Consider the following 19,806-nt stretch of genomic DNA (forward strand, 5'->3'; position numbering starts at 1 on the left):
TACAGCAACTACACACGCACACAAACCTATCCTTTATATATGTAATTGTTTGATAAGAACAATTCAATAGTAAATCTAGTCCTTTGAAGAAATATTAGGAACAGAACCTCAAAGAAAGGGGCACTAAAATTTAGGGCGTGCGATGCATAAAATCTCACCATTTTAAGAAACAAGAGAGGCAGTATTAGGTACTAAACAGAAATTCCAACATAGATCATAGGAGCAGACAGAAACATAAAACATAGCATTCCAGAATCCCCTCTCGCCACGGTGTTAATAGGAGATTGTGTGCACTACATTCATTTAAGCACCACCACCCCAAAAAAGGAACCCTGGAAACCCTCAAAGAACTACAATTCCCAGGACCCTTAACAAGCTACCGTAGTTTCCAGTATTATTAGGAGGGTGCTTTAAGAAAGCCCTAGTAGAAGTGAAGTCCACATAACCCTGTAGCTACTGCATATATGGTCACAATGTTAAATTGACTGGAGTTCATTATTTTAAAAGTTGTACAGAGGTGGAGATGGCTGGCCAAAAAATGGTATTATGTGGCAGTCTCCTGCTCAAAGCAAGTGCTTCATCTTGTTATGTGGTACAGATTGCCTTGCTGCAACCAGCAAGCTTAATACCCATGGTCAAATGGTGAAGAGGAAACTAGGGTAGGGGAATGAACTATTTTGCAGATACAGTTTATCCACCCCTTTGTAGTTTTTTGTCATGACATATGAGAGTCTTGCACAGCAGCCTGATAGGCAGAAACTCTTATCCCACCATTGCTTCACCAATCTGAGGAAACCTGCATCAGTTGACTATGCAATTTTAAGTACACCTAAGACAATAAACGGCGTTTCTGTGCACTGCTCTGGTTTGCCAGAAGCAGTTTAGTCATGCTAGCCACATGACCTGGAAGCTGTACGCCGGCTCCCTCGGCCAATAAAGCGAGATGAGCGCCACAACCCCAGATGCGGTCACGACTGGACCTAATGGTCAGGGGTCCTTTAAAACAATGAAATCCCAAAGTGGTTTGTCTTTTTTTTGCTTTTAGGAGTTGTGCAGAGGTGAAAATTCACAAGATGCGATTCTCCCCATCACAGTACTACAACGATAAAAGAAGTTGCATGGTGAATTTTCTTCCTTCAACGTAACAGTTAAAGACACAGGAGCTTCTCAAAATCTGGACCTAACAACCCAAGTTTATTGGTCTTGCTTAGAGATGGAGGAGGAATTTGATTTAGTTAAAGGTGAACCTACCTAATTTGCACTTTCCAAAGCAGTATACAAACAAAAATATAGCTATCCTTCAAAAGCTGCACATATTTGCAGTGTAGTTCATATGCTAGGGTAAATGGGCACAAAGAGGCATGTATTTGTGAAAATTGCATGTTGGGTGAAAGATTCCTGCATTGCAGAGGGTTGGACTAGATGACCCTCATGGTCTCTTCCAGCTCTACCAAGTCTGTGATTCTGTGATGTTGGGGGAAAGTGCATACAAAAGGTGTATATTCGGAGAAATTTGCAGTAAAATGCTAGTGAATTTTCATGAGGACTTCAAAAAATCAAAAACATATGGGAAAATGTGGAGAATTGAGGACTGGAAAAATGAAAAACCGAGACAAATTAAAATTGTCAGATATGCCCATTCCTAGTCTTACTCAGTGTGCTGTTATTTACCAGAATGTGTTTCAATCCTTTAAAAAGCCAACCACTAGGTCTGCTTACGAGAGCTTTTATCACCATGAATCCAGGAAGATGTCTCTGTGCTGTATAAAGTATTCATGCTCTATACTTTTTATGCCTTGTTGCTAACTCTCCCAGTTTTCAAAGAACAGCATTGCTACTCTGCTTTCTTCAACCCTATCTCAGGGAGGCATGCTATGACACATGAGATTCTCAAAGATATCTCACAGAGCTTTCATGAATGCAAAAAGAAGGGGGAAATGTGAGCACTTGGGCTGCAGTTCTACATATATACAGGGTTATGTATATGTTTTAAGTATAGGACAGCTGCTTTAACATTAAAACAAAGCACTGAAACAACAAAAGGCCCCTGAAATGTCAACTTCAAGCAGAGAAAGGTAGCAAATATGATTGTTTGCGGCTGAAATTGTTCCTAAATTTCAGGGTGTTTTTTTACCTTAGAAAAAAGAATGCTTATTATCGTTTAAGTGTGGGAGACTGTGCACAAACCAAGTGAAGTGTGGCAAATATCTGTATAGTACAGAAATGAAGTGGTGACAGGCATTTTAATTAACATTTTTCAGATGCTTTATCTGTATTCAGATAACAATAACCTGAGCTAAAATTCAATTATTGCTAAAACCAAGCATGTGTGTACATGAGCATGTGTTCATGCATGCAAGCACATGCACACCACAGTTGAGAAAGGAACCTTTATAAGCCCACCTGAAGAACTCTGCTTTGAGGTTGATTTTTTAATGAAATCCTTCCAAATAAAGAGACACAAGGAGCAAAAGGGTGTTTGCCTCCTCTGCTTAAGCATATCTGAAGAATTGGTATCTGAAGAAGTGTGCATGCACACGAAAGCTCATACCAAGAACTGACTTAGTTGGTCTTTAAGGTGCTACTGGAAGGAATTTGTTTTGTTTTGACTATGGCAGACCAACACGGCTACCTATCTGTAACTGCTTAAGCATAATTAAACACCTTCTGGAATTTCTCAAGGATTGTACCTAAACATGGTTAAATGCAGGCATTGGCAGAGACTAAGGGGCTGTACAGCATTCAGAGCCCAAGATCTATGAAGCCATGCTGGCCCATCTCTGAAAATTCAGAAGTGGTTGATAGACTTTTCTCTAGAAACCCTTGCCTACAGTGATGTATTCTGTGGTGCAGCAATAAAACAGCTAGCATATTTGTAAAGCTAAGCAGGGTCTGGGATGGTTTCAATTTGGATGGGGACCGTGTGTTGATATTCCAGTATTGCAGGGAGTTGAACCAGATGACCCAACTCTGCAATGCTATGAATCTACGTAAAACAATCTAATAAGATGTGCAACCTAATCTTATGCATATTTACTGTGAAATTTAATGGGATTTATTTGGGAGCAAATGTGCATAGGACTGCAGCCTGAAACCACAATACTCTGCAAGTATGCTTGAAAACAAAACCTAATGGAAACAGTGGGATTTACTTCCAAATAAACATGTATAAGATTAGACTGTGTCAGATATTTTAACATGAGCTTTAAGGCTTAATAATTCCCCTGGTGCCCCATTATCCTTATGGCGTTATAATTGTGAGTGTGTGAACCATCCCAAGGTCCCCAACATACATGAAAGCCATAATAATGAAATAAACTTGGACACGTTTATTGGTAGATAGTTAATTCCATTTTCTCCCCTTTTAGGCTTGCTTCTTCACGCTAGCCTACTAACAGGAATACTCTCTGGGGAGAAGAAAAAGGGAGGGAATATAAAAAACAGAAAAAATATTTTCTCCCATCACTACTCCTACAATGCTGACATAATAGGGAGGAGGCCATATTGCACCACCATCTTCCAGATATTACTTGGGTTCCAAGCGTTCTACTCAGTAGCTGGCTAGTACATCATTTGGTTAAGTTTGTAGCCCAGAAACGGGAAAACTGTGTCCCTCCAGATGATGTTGGACTACAACTCCCATCATCTATGACCATTGGCTGAGTGGGCTGGAGATGACAGAAGCTGGACTCCAAAAATATCTGGAGGGCCACAAGCTTCCCATTCCTATTCTAACTTTTCATTTTCAACTGTCTTTCTAGCCCTTGGCTGCCCTTGAGACTGACCCAGAAACTCCAGCGGGTGCAGAATGCGGGGGTCCTCGCTGCATTCACCCGGTGAATTCACCCGGTGCTATACCAGCTGCACTGGCTCCCAATGGAGTACAGGATCAGGTTTAAGGTGCTGGTTTTAACCTTTAAAGCCCTATACGGCCTAGGACCCTCGTACCTACGGGACTGCCTCTCCTGGTATGTCCCACGGAGGAATTTACGATCTTCAAACAAAAACATCTTGGAGGTCCCAGGCCACAGAGAGGTTAGGCTGGCCTCAACCAGAGCCAGGGCTTTTCCGGCTGTGGCTCCAATCCGGTGGAACGCTCTGCCACAAGAGACTAGGGCCCTGCAGGACTTGACATCTTTCTGCAGGGCCTGCAAGACAGAGCTGTTCCGCCAAGCCTTTGGCCAAGGCACAGCCTGACTCCCTTCTTTGGCAATCTTCATAGAACCCTACCCAATGGTTGCCATCAATTTGATTTGAAGTAATTTTTTAATGAAATGATTTTAAAGTGTTGTCTTATTTTATTGTTGTTAGCCGCCTTGAGCCCAGCTTCGGCTGGGGAGGGCGGGATATAAATAATTTTTTTTTATTATTATTATTATTATTATTATTATTATTATTATTATTATAGATTTTTTTTAAAAAAAAGAAACACAGAACATGCAACAGCAAGTGTATGAGTTGAGGTCAAAATACAATACCGAGGATTGCACTAGATCCAACAACTAGCAATTTAGTTAGAATTATGAAGAGTGTTGTGGGAGCAGGCCTAAATCTGAGTTACACGTAGTAGGGATGGGGAATCTGTGGCCTTCTAGATGATGCAGGACCACAGTTTCTGCCATCCCTGACCTTGCTGCTTAGAACTAACGCGAGTTGGAATCTAAGACCATCTAGGAGGTCACAAGTTTCCCATATCTGCTGTAGAGCCTGTTCTGAATGTTACAGTTCATCTTTGGGACATTTCTTAAGGGAACAAAGATTATACTTGAGCAAGTGCGAAATTCTTCCTTCCTCTTCCTCCTTATGTAACGACAATCTTTCCCCAAGTACTGTATCTGAAATTGGAACAGAGATTCTAAGTCAACAGGTGTGGCTTCCTGGCAGACATGAACACCAGAATTGCTCTGTTACTGCAACTAAAAGCAAGTGAAGGAAGACATGCTTCAGGCATAAGGGAGTGTAAAGATGTTCCACACCTCTTGTCTTACAATAGGAGCAGGTCTTCTTTGAACTTACATTAACTACATATCATCCAAAACTAGGCTCTTGTTCTTCTTGTCCCTTTCTTTTTCTTTTACATCTAGTTAATTTTCCTTCCACTCCATCCCTCTTTTCCTGCCTGGGATGGTATGAAATGGAAGCTAGATACACAAAAATCACACCTTCTAAAATACAGAGGGGGGGGGAGCAGTTAGATGTTACCCAAAGGAGGTATGCTAATTTAACGCATTATTCATAATTTACATAGCTTTTGAAGACCCTGGAAAGGCAACACTGGCGCTGTCCTCTGTTGGTAATATCATTCAAAGGTCAACCTAGGCACAAGTACAAGAAAAAGTAGCTAGTTATGCAGGAAAATTATACTTACTTTTAAACACAAAGAGATTAGGTTATTTTTAGTTTGTGACTGCATACTTCAGAAAGAATTAGTATTGAGTAAAATAAAACTTAAAATTACTTTTTAGTATTCACTTATTCTTTAATCAAATAAAAATCTTAGCATTTTGTTTGTAGCTGCAGTAGCTGCTTTCAGAATAAAGATTCTAACAGATCCTCCCTCCCTCCCTCTTCTTTACAGACAAGGCATAACACTCCTCTGCATGTGTTACTACTGCTTCTCTCCAGAGTATATGAAAGTTCATGTTCTGTAAGAGACAGAATTTCCAGCACAAAGGGACATTTTGGGAAATGCTATACTGTACTTTTGTGTCAAATTAATGCCAGATTTGTTTCTGTTTCTGTACACACCAAGGGGCATTGCAGGGGGTTAGACTAGATGACGCTTTGGTCCCTTCCAACTCTATGATTCTACGAGGGAAGGGGGATGTATTTACCCTCAGCAAAGGTGTTCACATGTAGGCTGGAGAGGAGTCTTAAGGATTCCAGTTGGTGTGAAGCTGATTTGAGAAATAACATCAAACAGGTGTCATTTATAATGATGTACAGGATACATAAGCATTTTGGATAGTGTCATGTGAACATGGATGAAAAACCCAAGACTGGAAATGCAGTGAGTGCACAGTAAAGGGAAGCATAAACACAGCCTTACTTTAGGTCTGGTTCACAAATGTGCAATACAGTAATGGACAAGCGAATCATTGCTTTATCACTAATCACTGGAGAGCCAGTGTGGTGTAGTGGTTAAGAGCGGTAGTCTCGTAATCTGGGGAACCGGATTCGCATCTCCGCTCCTCCACATGCAGCTGCTGGGTGACCTTGGGCTAATCACACTTCTCTGAAGTCTCTCAGCCCCACTCACCTCACAGAGTGTTTGTTGTGGGGGAGGAAGGGAAAGGAGAATGTTAGCCGCTTTGAGACTCCTTCGGGTAGTGATAAAGCAGGATATCAAATCCAAACTCTTCTTCTTCTTCTTCTTTCCTCTCACTCAATGAATGGCAATTGAATATGTGAATTGACTCCTTTCAAAGTTTCACATCTGAGGTGATAGGGAAGCTCGACCTATAAGGTTTGTGTGAATGAGCCATCAGAGAAAGAACAGCATAGAACTTCTGTATCATCCCATATGACCTCAAATACAAAACTTCTAACTGAGTCATTTAGATAACTGTTGCCAGTCATCAAACCCAGAATACAGTGGTGCCCCGCAAGACGAATGCCTTGCAAGACGAAAAACCCGCTAGACGAAAGGGTTTTCCGTTTTTCGAGGCGCTTCACAAGACGATTTTCCCTATGGGCTTGCTTCGCAAGATGAAAACGTCTTGCGAGTCTTATGAGTTTTTTCCCTTCCCCCCCTTTTTCTAAGCCGCTAAGCCGCTAATAGCCGCTTAGCCGCTAAGCCGCTAAGCCGTTAATAGCCGCTAAGCCGCTAATAGGGATGCTTCGCAAGACGAAAAAACCGCTAGACGAAGAGACTCGCGGAACGGATTATTTTCGTCTTGCGAGGCACCACTGTAATCTAGTAATAAAAAAGTAATTGATGTGCATGTATGAACTGGCTGATGTCAGGGCTGACTGACATTTTACACAGCAGAGTTTGCTGCTAATCCATAAGGAGGCATGCAGGAAACTCATCTGCCTCTTGAAGTGTGTATCTTCCCACAAAAGGACAGGTACTATGAAAGAGCTGCTAATGAAATAGTGTTGACAGACATAACATGACACTACATTGCACACACCAATCCCTCCCCACTGCCAAATGTTGCAGGAACGAACCTTCATGTCTTATCTGTAACTTCATGTCTTAGGTTATAACTCTGGAACTAATTGATGATTGCTAATACCACATTCCTCTTGTGGTCCAGTTATACAGGATTTCTTCTAAGGTACTGTCCTGTCAATTCCTCCTTATCATCTGCCAACAGCCCCTGTAAGAAACATGATATTGAAATGGACAGCTGGACAGGCCACAAAATAGACCCCCATCCAGAACAGCCTGCAGTGTAAAAATATTAGGGGTGATGAGAGAGGAAAGAGAATGCCAGCAGTACCATGTCGTGTTATTTTATAATTTTTGCAACAATTCAGGATCTTGCACTGGTAAAGTCTTGAAGTAAGGGGCTAGCACTAAGTAAGAATCTAGTCAGCACAAGAATTCACACTTGCCCAGTGGGACTTCTGCCCCTCCTCCCTCATGTACTCCCTAAATTTATTCTGCAGGGTCCCCCGCCCTCCAAATCAGATTTGGGGAGGCAAATAAAAAATGGATGCTGTGATCTTTCCCCACCCCATCCTCCTAATGTGCTACCCAGAGCCAAGCCATGGTTGGGCTTAAAGTTTTGTCCAAACTCAGCTTTGTGGTTTAATAAGGAAACCACAAGTCAGGCTCAGAACTAAGCCAGTCCATGGCTTGGCTTTGGGTAGCAGGAGGACGGGGATGCAAAGCAGCCACAATCTTTGCTATTGTTCAGCTTCCTGTTGTGTGCAAACTGGGCCTCTATATATCCCAGGAAGGACAATCAACCTGTGAGAAAACAACTTTGGAAGGATCTGATCCACACACACATACTCCTGGCTGAAGTCCCAACAACATCATCATCATCATCATCATTTTTTATTTGTATGCCGCCTTTCCACAGTTAAAAAAACAATGCTCAAGGCGGCTTACAGCATAACAAGATTTACATAATTACAAAAGTCATAAACAATAAATAAACCACATCAAAAAAAAAAATACACAACCAAATGGGAAACAATTTCCACATAAATCAAAATCTAAAACTAAGAATACACCCATTCATATCAGAGTTTAAAATGACATAGGTAAAAAACAAAAACAAACAGAGCCCTCTAGCCCCGGAAGCAGCAGTGGCAGCAGTCCTTTATAGAGCCCATCAGGCCCCGCCCTGGGCAGGACTGTGAGTGGCAGGACTGGGGCCCTCAGGCGCTGAGCAGGGGAGTCCTCCTCGGTGGTAGTCACAGCAGCAGTTCTTATAGGTCTGTCAGGCCCTGCCCTGGGCCAGTCACATCAACAATGCCCCCTTAAAAAGGGGGAGCAGACAGCTGCAATTCTCTCACTCTCAATGAAGTTTTTCAATGGTTTAGCAGAAACTGGCCAGTCAAACCCTCCAACCTCTCTGCATTTCAGGTGTGCCCCCATCACATTCCTGCCATGTCATCTGCAATCTCTCTCTCTCTCTCTCTCTCTCTCTCTCTCTCTCTCTCTCTCTCTCTCTCTCTTCAGCACTCATGGGGGAACCACAGATGGTAGATATTCTTTCCCCTAAAAAACACCAAACCCTTTCATATTCCAGGGGTGTCAAGTGCTTGTTTCCCAGTTCTGGGAGGACTACCATGCCCTGCTTCTGCTGAAGCCAAGCTATCCAGCATGGGCAGGAAAACGCATGCCATGGGTTTTCCTCTTTCAGTGGAGGTCCATCTCCATTGGATGCCTGGTAGCACATGATATGGAGGCTGCAGTGCTCAGTGTTCCTGCACAATAAATGACTGACAATCAAGAAATGTGTGACAGCTACCATCCTAAACTCACTCACATGAGAGTAAATCTCATTTACTGAAACTAAGTAAACATGTATAGGTTTGTGCTGCATAGTTCTGCCCCTTTTCAAAAGCACTGAACTGTAATATCACCATCACCTTAGCATTTGATTGTGGCTTATTAATCCTCACAGCAAACATGCAAGATGGATTTCAGTTTTTCCGGTAACCAGGGTTTGTTTGTTCAAGTACATCTTTTTCAAGGCCACTTTGTAAGATCATGGCTGAACTGGAATCTGAAGTGGCATCTATCAAGTTCAACATTCGACCATCATCAACTAGGAAGCTGTGATGTCATCTCGGGCCAAGTGATAAGCCGCCTCTATATCTCTGCCTCAGGATCTCTGGGTCACCTTTTATTGCGGCTTACTGGTGTGAGTATGAGCGAATTCTATCCCAATACAGAGAGCAGGGAATTGGTAGAAGTGAACCCTCCTGCACCGAAGACCTTATCATCCCTTCTGGGTATGACACAGAATAATTTTCAAAAGAGCTATATTGTGCATTTCCCTTTTTATTTTATTTTTTTTAAGTGAGATGAATGAAGAAGTATTTCTGTTTTGCCTATTGAGGTCTCTGACTTGCCACGTCTTGGTTGTACAACCAAAGAGAAAAACGACATTTAACTGATCAAAGTGGGAGGACATCATGGGTGATAGAAATTTGCCAACATTCAGACTTCAGAGATCCACTAATTCCCATTATACTTCAGTCTTGAGTGGCACTCATTGGACCACTGCCTTTTTATCAATATCCACGAAAACCAAGAAGATAATAGCATCACAATCTAGTTTTGATGTATTCATATATGAGACTATTTATTTTGCTCATGACATGACTCTCAGGAGACAAGCAAAATCTCCGGAAAACTGGGAGTCTCCTGAAAGTATTGCAATGGCTGGAAACAACAACTTATCAGGATGGACGGTAGTGTTAGAAATTTTAGAGACAAAAGTCTAGGTTTTAAAATAAGTACTTCTACCTTCAATAGGCTTATACAGTACCTTCCAATAAAGATCGGAAGATTAAATCATAAAGGTTATGGTTTTTAAATATCTAGTTGTGGGAACAGAAAGCCTACTATCCAAATTTACATAGTAAACTATCGGCTGTGTGATTTCTGTTCATCTACATGTTCCAAAGTTCCCCAGACAATTCAGAATTCTGTGTCCAAATACACACACTACATTACACTACACCAGTGTGGTGCAGTGGTTAAGAGTGGTGGACTCGTAATCTGGTGAACAGGGTTCGTGTCTCCGCTTCTCCACATGCAGCTGCTGGGTGACCTTGGGCCAGTCACACTTCTCTGAAGTCTCTCAGCCCCACTCACCTCACAGAGTGTTTGTTGTGGGGGTGGAAGGGAAAGGTGATTGTTAGCCGCTTTGAGACTCCTTAGGGTAGTGATAAAGCGGGATATCAAATCCAAAATCTTCTTCTTCTCTTCTACATATATATGAGAATAGTGCTGTGCAATTATTTCACTCGTTTTCCTGGTCAAAACCTTCCAACAGTTGAGGGGGGCCATTAGGGGCGCATCGGAAGATGGCTGACAATAACATCTCTCCGACCCACAGGAGGTAATTAGGAGGCTGTGATGGGAGTAAATAGCCTCCATACCCCCCCAGGGTTGTGGGGGGGCTGCCCTTGCCTGCTGTGTCCTATACCACCCCCAAATTTGTGGGGATGGGGGCACTAGGCAGAATGCCCTCCTGTGAATCTCGGTGTTCCTGGACGCTGTCTCTGATCTGCGCCGCTAGCTGCAAGAACTTCAAAAGGAACAATTAGGAAGAAGCGAATGCACATATTTCAAGGAAGAAGGGGGAGTGAAGACTGCTAACTGAAGAGTTCTCTGATAAGCAAGACGAGTCGGAGGAACAAGAATCAATCATGAGAAGATATGCCAAGACTCGGTATGGCAAAGGGACTGGATGGGGGAGGGGGAAAAAACTTTCCTTTCTTTCCTCTATGTAATTAAACAAGAATCCCCCCCCCTCACAAGTCAGAAATGCCGTTTTAATGACTTAAGCTGTGGATTTACGACTGTGTGGAGATAAATTTTCTAACCAAAGCATGTTTTAAGAAGAGTGTGGAAAGTTTAAGAGCTTTGGAATGACGCAGTTAAAAATACCGTCGCCATGTTTGCAAGCTCTGTCGGAGGACTTGAGTCTGGGAGGAAGAAAAGAGCTGTTTTTAGAGGACTTCCGGGTTAGTGCCTCCGGCAATGGCGGAGCTCCTCCGATCGGGAGGAACCGGCTCCGTGAAAAATAGGGTCTGACCGCCACGGCAAAGGCGGAGACCCTTAGAAATCACAGACAGAAGAAGTCTGTGAACCTGGGATTCGGCTGGCACCTTCTGCGCCCCCCCCTACTCGCGGGGAGACCCGGTATCAGGAATCCGGAGTGACGTGGGGTGAGAGGCGCGGTGCTTTCAATCGACCGCTTATTTCATGGAGCGAAGCCGCATTGCTGCTGTCGGAGAGCGCTGACTTTTTTCCTGTGGACAATTGGATTTTAAACAACAACCCACGAGTAGAACAGGAAACAGGAGCTTTTAAACAATTTAATTTGGCACCGAACGGGGAAGGTTCAAACAGGAAGTCCACCTTCCCTTTCTGTAAATAGACTGAAGCAAAGTAGTTGTTAACTAAGGTTTTGGAAAGTCTTACGTAAAGGATTAAAACTCCACTAATTGAAACTATTAATTTTGACCAAGTGAACTTGCAGAAGAAGGTGAAAAATTAAAAATTGAAGCATCACGTCTCTGAACCTGGGAACGGTTTGCAAAAAGTTCATCGACGGTAAACAGGACAAATTTGACAGCTAGCTTTAAAAGAAAGACATTGTTTCTAGTGTCTGCTTCTGCACTTAAAAAGAAGAAAAGGTAACTGGAAACTGTTACTGATTTACTTTTGGAATTGTGCTGGAAAGGATTGATACAAATGGAGACTGTCTTCCTCTAGAGGGAGTTTTGGGACATTGTTACAAGAGTGCAGCTGGGAAATTGGCTTTAAGATAAAGACTGTGAGAAACTAGTTCTGACCTTGAACATCTTAAGAATGTCGGTAAAGGAAGAAGTAGCGTCTGTACTGAATAGGACAATCTATCTGTTGGGAAAGCTGCATAAACAGATACAGTGGTGCCTCGCAAGATGAAAAGAATCCGTTCCACGATTCTCTTCGTCTAGCGGTTTTTTCATCTTGCGAAGCAAGCCCATTGACGGTTTAGCGGATTAGCGCTATTAGCGGCTTAGAGGCTTTTAGCGGCTTATCAGCTTAGCGGATAAGCAGATAAGCGGCTTAGCGGCTTAGAAAAAGGAAAAACTCGCAAGACATTTCATCTTGCGAAGCAAGCCCATAGGAAAATTCGTTTTGCGAAGCGCCTCCAAAACGGAAAACCCTTTCGTCTAGCGGGTTTTTCGTCTTGCGAGGCGTTCGTCTTGCGGGGCACCACTGTAGATGTCATGGCTGCTAATATTGATATTTTGGGAACAAAAGTGGGTATCAACATAGAAGTCAACAAGAACCCGGCACAGGAATCTTTCTTAACTGAACAAATTGATGAATTAGAGAAGGAGAAAGTTGCTGTTGTTGAGTACAAAGCAAAACAAGGGGGAGCCTTAACCCTAAAGAGGCAAATGGAGGATTATAACTTGAGGCCTTATATGACTGTAATTAGGAGAAGCCAGTTTTTGAAGATGGGTGCCTGGTCTTATTTGGAAAAGAAAAGGTGGAGAGATCCCCTTATGCAGGGATCAAATGACTTTTGGAATATGAATTTGAGCCAGGAGGAGATTCGAGCTTTTGGGGCCTTTGGACTTGGAAGAATTGTGAAACAAGATTTGGAATACTTTATGGGCCCTAGCTTTAACTATGGAAATCTGGCAGACCTGTCAAGAAGGAATATAAGCATTGTTGGGTTGGAGCTCCCCCGAGATCTGCTTTTTAGCACCAAAGATTATCAAGAAGATCGGCGGAAGGCAAGTGAAGAAGAGTTAAGAGCCTCGGATATCATATCTCCAGGTTGATGGACGCTGGGAGGTTGATGGAACTGACGGCAGGGGCCGAGACCGGGGAGGGGAGATGGTGGAAGAAAACTGGGAATTTAAAGTGTATATATGGAGATTTTAAAAAAAAATATTAATGAGAGATGGAAAAATCGTGGAATGAAATTTTTATGACCCTAGGGGAAATGTCTTAAGAGATTAAGTTCAATTATATTAGTTTTAATGAGAAATAAGATTAAACAAAGTAAAAATGGATGATTAATTGGTGAAAGAAGAGAATGTTAAATTACAGTATATTAAGATAAATTATTAGGATAAAAACAAAGATGAAGGATTTGCTGAAATATCTAACTGAACCAGAATACAAAGAGGGGAGGTGTGAGGAGGTCAAGGAAATGAGTTAAAGAAAGAAAGTTATGTAAAGGTTTGATTTGTTCTTTTTTTTATTGTATGCATTTTTTTCCCTTTTTTGTCTGTTTTCCTTTTTTATCTTTTTTCTTTGATGGGACTTGTTTTTATGTATTGTTTTGCTTTCTTTTTTGGTCTAATTGGGTGTTTTTCTGTTGTTATTCTTTTATCACTCATGTAACCTTTAAAATTTTAATAAAAATCTATTTTAAAAAAAGAGCTGTTTTTATATTGTGGGAGAGACTCCTCAGTGGGACTTCAGAACGACAGATCCTGAGATTAATGATGGAAAGAGCGATGTTATTTATGAAAGTGATGATATATGGAAACCATCTCGATATGAGGATTGGACGAACGGAAAAATTCACACAGGATATAATTGGTGTTTATCTGCTTAAGGAGATTATCAGAAGAGATCATAAAGAAAAAAAGAAAAAATATACGAACAAGATGAGATGTGGAAACAGCAAGATAAGACTGGATAGAATTATGAACTTTATTTGGACTGATTTGGATATTAACGCAGTAGCAAGAAGATGATCGCAATCCCCCTTCGGAACTTGAAATATGGGTCCCCTCAACAAAAATTTAAAATTCGGCTTTGTAATTCGGAATTTATGTGATGTGATGTGATGTGATGTGATTTGATTGGTCGGTTAATAAAAAATATTTTTAAAAAACAAAACCTTCCAACAGTTTGTAGTAAAACAGCATTTGACTTAAATAACTTTCTTCCAGATAGAAGATGGTGTATGCGCATGCACACACACACACACACACACACACACACACACACAGTTCCAGCACAGCACTAGATCACCCAAATATTGCTGCTCCCAGATGGCTGGATTGCCTCCAAGCCCCAAGGGCATTACTGACTGCTAAGGCCTCCAGCAGCTGTCCTCTTATAGCATAGTAATGACTCTCATATTATCAAACAGTATTTTTTATTAGCATAAATTCCCCACCAGTTAGTGAGCAACTGAATTCCTCGTGGCTTTGATATACAGGAATATTTCATCCAGTCCCAGAATCTGCAAAAGCATTATCCACCCAACAAATCTTCACATTACACAAAGAACTAAGGAGCAACAACACGCCATGACTGCCCCCTCTGTACAATTAAAGGATCTATTTACGGTATTTATTTTTATTTACCTATTTGTTTAGGGAATTTTTAAATCCCCACTTTTCCACTCTGAACAACGTGCTCAAGGTGGCTCATAGCAAATTAAAAATACTTACTTAAAAACAACAACCTCAAAACAATAAAGCAGTTATAATCAACAAAAACATACACCAAAGGAAGCAAAAAGGCCATATTAAATCAAGTGGTAGGGAACCCGTAGTCCTCCAGATATTGCTTGAATCCAACTCTCATCAGCCTCGGTTAGCTTTCCCAATAATCCAACAACATATGGAGAGTCACAGGTTCCCCACCACTGCACTAAAGGGAAGCCAAAGGCTAACATAAATTAAAAGTTCTTCAGTCAACAACTCAAGACCAAAGGAGCGAGGCTAAGCAGACCACTAGGGAGAGGAGTTCTACATCCTTGGCACCACTTCTGAGCACACTCTTTTCCACAAACACGAAATGGGGGACTAAATGATCCCCAGCGTTCCTTCCAACTCTATGATTCTGTGTACAAAAGAGAGAGGAAGTTACACAAAATAGCTTATCCCACTAAGGGATTGCAGGATTGCATGAGATGAGAGAGTCCTTTAAGTATACAGGTCCCAATTTGTTTAGGGCTGTAAAGGTGAATTGTGCCTCGATTCAACACTTTGAATTAGGATGGTCAGTTGTGCAGTGTCAAAAAGGAGGGTTTGCATCATCAGATAAAGAGGACAAAATAAAACAGCAATTTGCACATGATTTATATTTACAGTCACAAGAAATAATTACCAAAATTTAAATAAAAATATATGTAATATATTTTTCCACATTGGGGAAGTGAATAGAGTTGTTGCAAACTGCCAGGTGGAAATGTTCTTTCTTGTGCTCAGGTCCTGTTTGCAGATTTCCCACAGGCATTGGTTGACCATGGTGAGAAAAGGCCGCTGGACGAGATGGACCACTGGCCTGATCCAGCCAGCTCTTCTTGTGTTCTTAAGGCATCAGGTGACTTGGTGCATCTCCTCCACCTGCTGACCAGGTGCTGTTAACTGTGGATGGGCAGCTTCAAGGTTCCTGCTCTCCTTTTTCATGCTTTCTTACCTTTAAAGCAGAATCAAACTGGAAAGCCCTCCAACAGAATACACCTTCAAAGAGAGGACTGCCTTCTGACGGTCCTTCAGAACAGACTGACAGCCAATGAAGTCAATATAAAAATGAAGTAACATCCTTGGATAAAAATATAGCTCCAGTCAGCACTTTAGCAGCTGAATTTCATACCAGCTGAAGTTGCCAAAATCTCTTCAAAGGAAGTTCCATATGGAGTACATTACACTAATCTGATCTTCATGTAACCAAGGCATATGAGGTAAGGCCAGTGTCAACTACAGAGTGAGCCTTCTCAGTGGCCGTGTCCTGTTTATGGAATCTCCTCCATCCCCAGGGAGGTCAATCTGCCAGCATCATTGTTAGTTATCCTTTTCATGACAGACAAAATCATTTCTATTCTCCCAGCTTTCCTAAGTTTATATAGTTTTAGCTTCTGCTGTGGTTTTCATTTTTATTGTATCTTCTTCTTTTCTTCTGTTGTATTTGTATTTAAATCACCCTGGAAACATGACTGAATAGCAGCATATGTGCTTTAAAAATAAGTGTGTGCCTAACTATGCCCAGGTCTGCTTCCTCCAGAAATCTGCACAGTCAGTATACCAGCCTAAGCTCCCGGCCACTACTTCAGCCTAGGGAACTGGAAGTAAAGCTGGGTGCAGAAGTACAACCAAGCTGCAAACTTCTGCTTTTTAAAATTGAGGGTTTTGAAAAAGTTAGACAAAGATCAACAAACCAGGAGAACAGTTTTAACAAGTGAGATGTAAAGGGGCAGGTCACGGCATAAAAAGAAACAATTAAGACAATAGTCTATGGCAGTGTGGCTAACGTTCGGTCTTCCAGATGCTGTTGGGCCACAACTCACACCATCCCCAATCACTATAGTCCAACAACATCTGGAGGGTTACAGGTTAGCTTCTCTGGTCATCTTTCCCCAATGCAAATCTGGTTTTTCAAGGCAGAGAACAATCCCATGCACAACATGGTTTTTTGTGTGTGGGAGGAATCAGCTATGGAAGGCACCAGGAACAAAGACAGCTGCACAGACTGATAGCGTTCCTGCTTGATTTTTTTTGTTTAGCAATGGGGGAGGGGGAATTCATGCTCAATAAACATTACTTGCAAAAACATTTGTGCTGCAGCTAGCTGGAACAGACTGAGCAACGCTACCAATCTGTGCAGCTTTCTTTGTTCCCGGTTTGCAAATCCATCCAAAACAGGCTATATTACTGCCGCTGGGTTGGCAGCCCTACTGTCCAAGAGTACTTATACATTGTTTGGATTAAGCTTCCATTTGTTTTGCAGTCCCTTAATGATCTCAGAACACCACAGTATCTCTACAATGACATGGAAAGAGAAGTAAGTCGAGTCACTCCTGGGCAATCCCTCCCAGAGACTTCATGGGGGGGACAGAGACTGCAGGGAGAGACTGCATCCCAGAGACTGCATGGAGGACAAGAGTCCCTCATGACACTGTAAGCCAATGGTCAAGCTGGTAAGCAGAAGTCCCTCATCACCAGCTACTGACAGCTACTCTCTGGAAGGATCAGACACACCATAAAATGATGCCCACAGCCAAGTGGTCCAGAAGCATACTACAATAGATGGTCATGAAAGCTGCTGAGAGGTCCATCAAAACCTACAGGGATATAACTACCTCTGTCCAGTTCCTGAAATCGATTAACTACTAGGGTACTACCAGGCCACCTCAGTCTCCAATCTAGGCAATAACTTGGATTAAGATGGATTTAGAAAATCTAGCATCAGGAAAAACTTAAGATGGGTTAGAACCACATCTTTAAGGACCGTGCCCCAACAGTGAATATTGGAAATGGGCTAGAACTTACCCAATATGGTAGATTCCAATAAGGCTTTCTCAGCAGTTTAACTATTGCTCCACCTGTCCGAGAGACATTTGTCATCCACTCAAGCCAGCCCACATCTGGCTGCCTAAATCAATGGACAAGATGGAAGCACACAGCTTGCCAGTCTCATCCTCCAAAAATTATGTCCACTTTTAAGGCTGTACAACTGAATGGTATCTCTAACAAGCTGGCAAGCAGTTACCAGATGTCTAAACAAACAGTCCTGCTTTTTGTTGTTTTTGATAATGGGCAACAGAATTATCTTCTCCTTGTCCTCTACCTATGATTGCACCATTCTAAGGAATTCTTTATAAATGCTTCTTATTTTTACTTCTTTAGAACCCAAATGCTCCAAAATGTGAAAATCCAGTGTGAAATCACTTACATAGGCTTTTAAAAAACTAGCAAACACCAACACGGATACCCCTCTGTTCAACAATTCCACATTATTTTATGAGCCTTTTCTTTTTCTTTTCTTTTGAAAAACATGTCCTTTGGAGGTAGCTGGATCCTTAACTCTTTTACTTGAAGGCTGCATAGCACCCCTGACATTTGGGGGGGGGCTGTTATTGGTGTTCATTTTCATTTTTCAAATCAAAACAAGTTACACTCCTACAGCAAAGCTACCTCCCTGCCGTTGCACAGAAACTCGATGCCGCTAGTGGAAGTACCGGTATATCACTAATGCAAAGGTGTGGGAGGGTGGAGAGGTTGTCATAAAGGACAGCTCTATGACTTGCATCTAATCCTGGTTTCTGACCCTGTAAAAGCAGAAGAAGATGACAGCAATATTTTGAAGGGAAGTTCCATCCACAGTTGACAAGAAAGGAACTGTGATGTGTGGCACTGTAAGGAGATCATTCGGGATTGACAGCAATGTTCTGCACATTTCAGAGATGGAGTCTCTCTCTCATGTTGCCAAGCTGACAGTTTTGCCTGCCTGCAATTCCCTTTCCTGGATAAGAAAAAAAGAATGAGACTATTTCTCTATTTCTCTTCATTTATTTGCTCCTGGGCATTGGAAATCAGAACAAAATGAAAGACGTATTATGAGGGGGCTGGAAGAAATAAACGTCTAGAGAATTATTGTGGTGGGGGGAAGAAAGGAGGGGATGGGAGAAAGAACAGGATGATGCAGAGGCTTTAAAAACAATATGCAAATAAGGCACAGCAAAATCATTTGTTATTGACAAAAGCCCAAAAGACTGAGCCAAAGGGAGTAAAAACTGTTCCCTCCCATACTGGGTGAACAGAATACTATACCATGGATTGGAGATAAAGAAAGTAGGGAGGAGGCTCCCCTCCTTTCTGATTCCCACCCACCCACCCTCAGAGCCCACATTTCCACATGCCCCTGACTTAATCCATCATTTGCAGCCCAATCCTATGCATATATACTCAGAAATGAGTCCCATTGAGTCAAATAGGCCTTACCCCTAAGTAAGTTTGTATAGGATTGCAACCTTAGGCTGGGACGTTCTTCTGAATAAACATGAACCAAATTGTAGCATTAGAGAAGCACTGAAGAGAATGAGAGTACAACTGCACGGTAGCAAAATATTAATTCCTATCCACAACCATTAGTATGCGGTTGAAACATAGGCAACTCTGAAAACAAGCCCTCAAGAACAACTTCTTCTTCTTCTTCTTCTTCTTCTTCTTCTTCTTCTTCTTCTTCTTCTTCTTATTTTAAAAAGGGTAAGCTGACTTAGAATATCAGCAATAGCGGCTGTTCATAGCTTTTCCAAACTATAACTACTTTTCTTCTTGACCCAGGATTATCAACAAGGCTGGCCCTATGATAAACAGTGCCTGGGTCAAGGGGCACAATTAAAGTCCCCTTCCATGCTGTGAGTCGCATTGCCAAGTTGTGTAGCTTGTGCTGGATTCACTTACTGCTCCCAGGCTTTCCCAGCAATGGCCATGAAAAGAGTCCAGAGCTATGTCTCACTAATTTTGCCCTAGCTCACTGCAGACAGTACAGTCAACAAACACTGAGGGCTCATTCACACTGGTTCCACCTTTCCCCCGCCCCCCCAAGAAAGCCTGCTGTTTACAGCTGAATCAGAACAAACATCACTCTTCTTTTTGCAGATTGTTGTTTGTTCTGATTCAGTTGTAAATAGCCGTGGGATAAACGAAAAACTGCTCAGACCCAAGATTAGAATGCACAGAACAAACAGAAAACTCTCAGACCCATGCATGGGACAAGCGCAGTGTGGATGAGTCCTCAGTCCCTGAACGCAGTCTGGTGCCCTAAGGGTGAGTGCCCATCCTGGTTATCAAATTGTTCTCACAAAATACACCTTCCTGAGGTAGCCAAAATTCTTACAAAGTCTTCCGGCAGATTTC

At 42.1% G+C, this 19,806-nt stretch overlaps 1 protein-coding gene across 5 annotated transcripts in view; it reads right to left on the reverse strand.

Annotated features, from left to right (window-relative positions):
- The window catches only part of TCF20 (transcription factor 20), a 214,826-nt gene that overhangs the window by 130,287 nt on the left and 64,733 nt on the right, over positions 1-19,806 (reverse strand). For 2 of the 5 annotated variants that reach the window (XM_081877578.1, XM_081877587.1), the window contains one exon: positions 5,245-5,315. The exons of the other annotated variants lie outside the window; for them this stretch is intronic. The gene's annotated coding sequence lies outside the window, so the exon portion shown is untranslated. Of the gene's footprint in view, positions 1-5,244; positions 5,316-19,806 lie in introns of those variants that run through there. 5 annotated transcript variants of the gene reach the window in all.

This window comes from Podarcis erhardii (genome assembly GCF_964252035.2).
Source record: "Podarcis erhardii genome assembly, chromosome: 10".
Classification (NCBI taxonomy): Eukaryota; Metazoa; Chordata; class Lepidosauria; order Squamata; family Lacertidae; genus Podarcis; species Podarcis erhardii.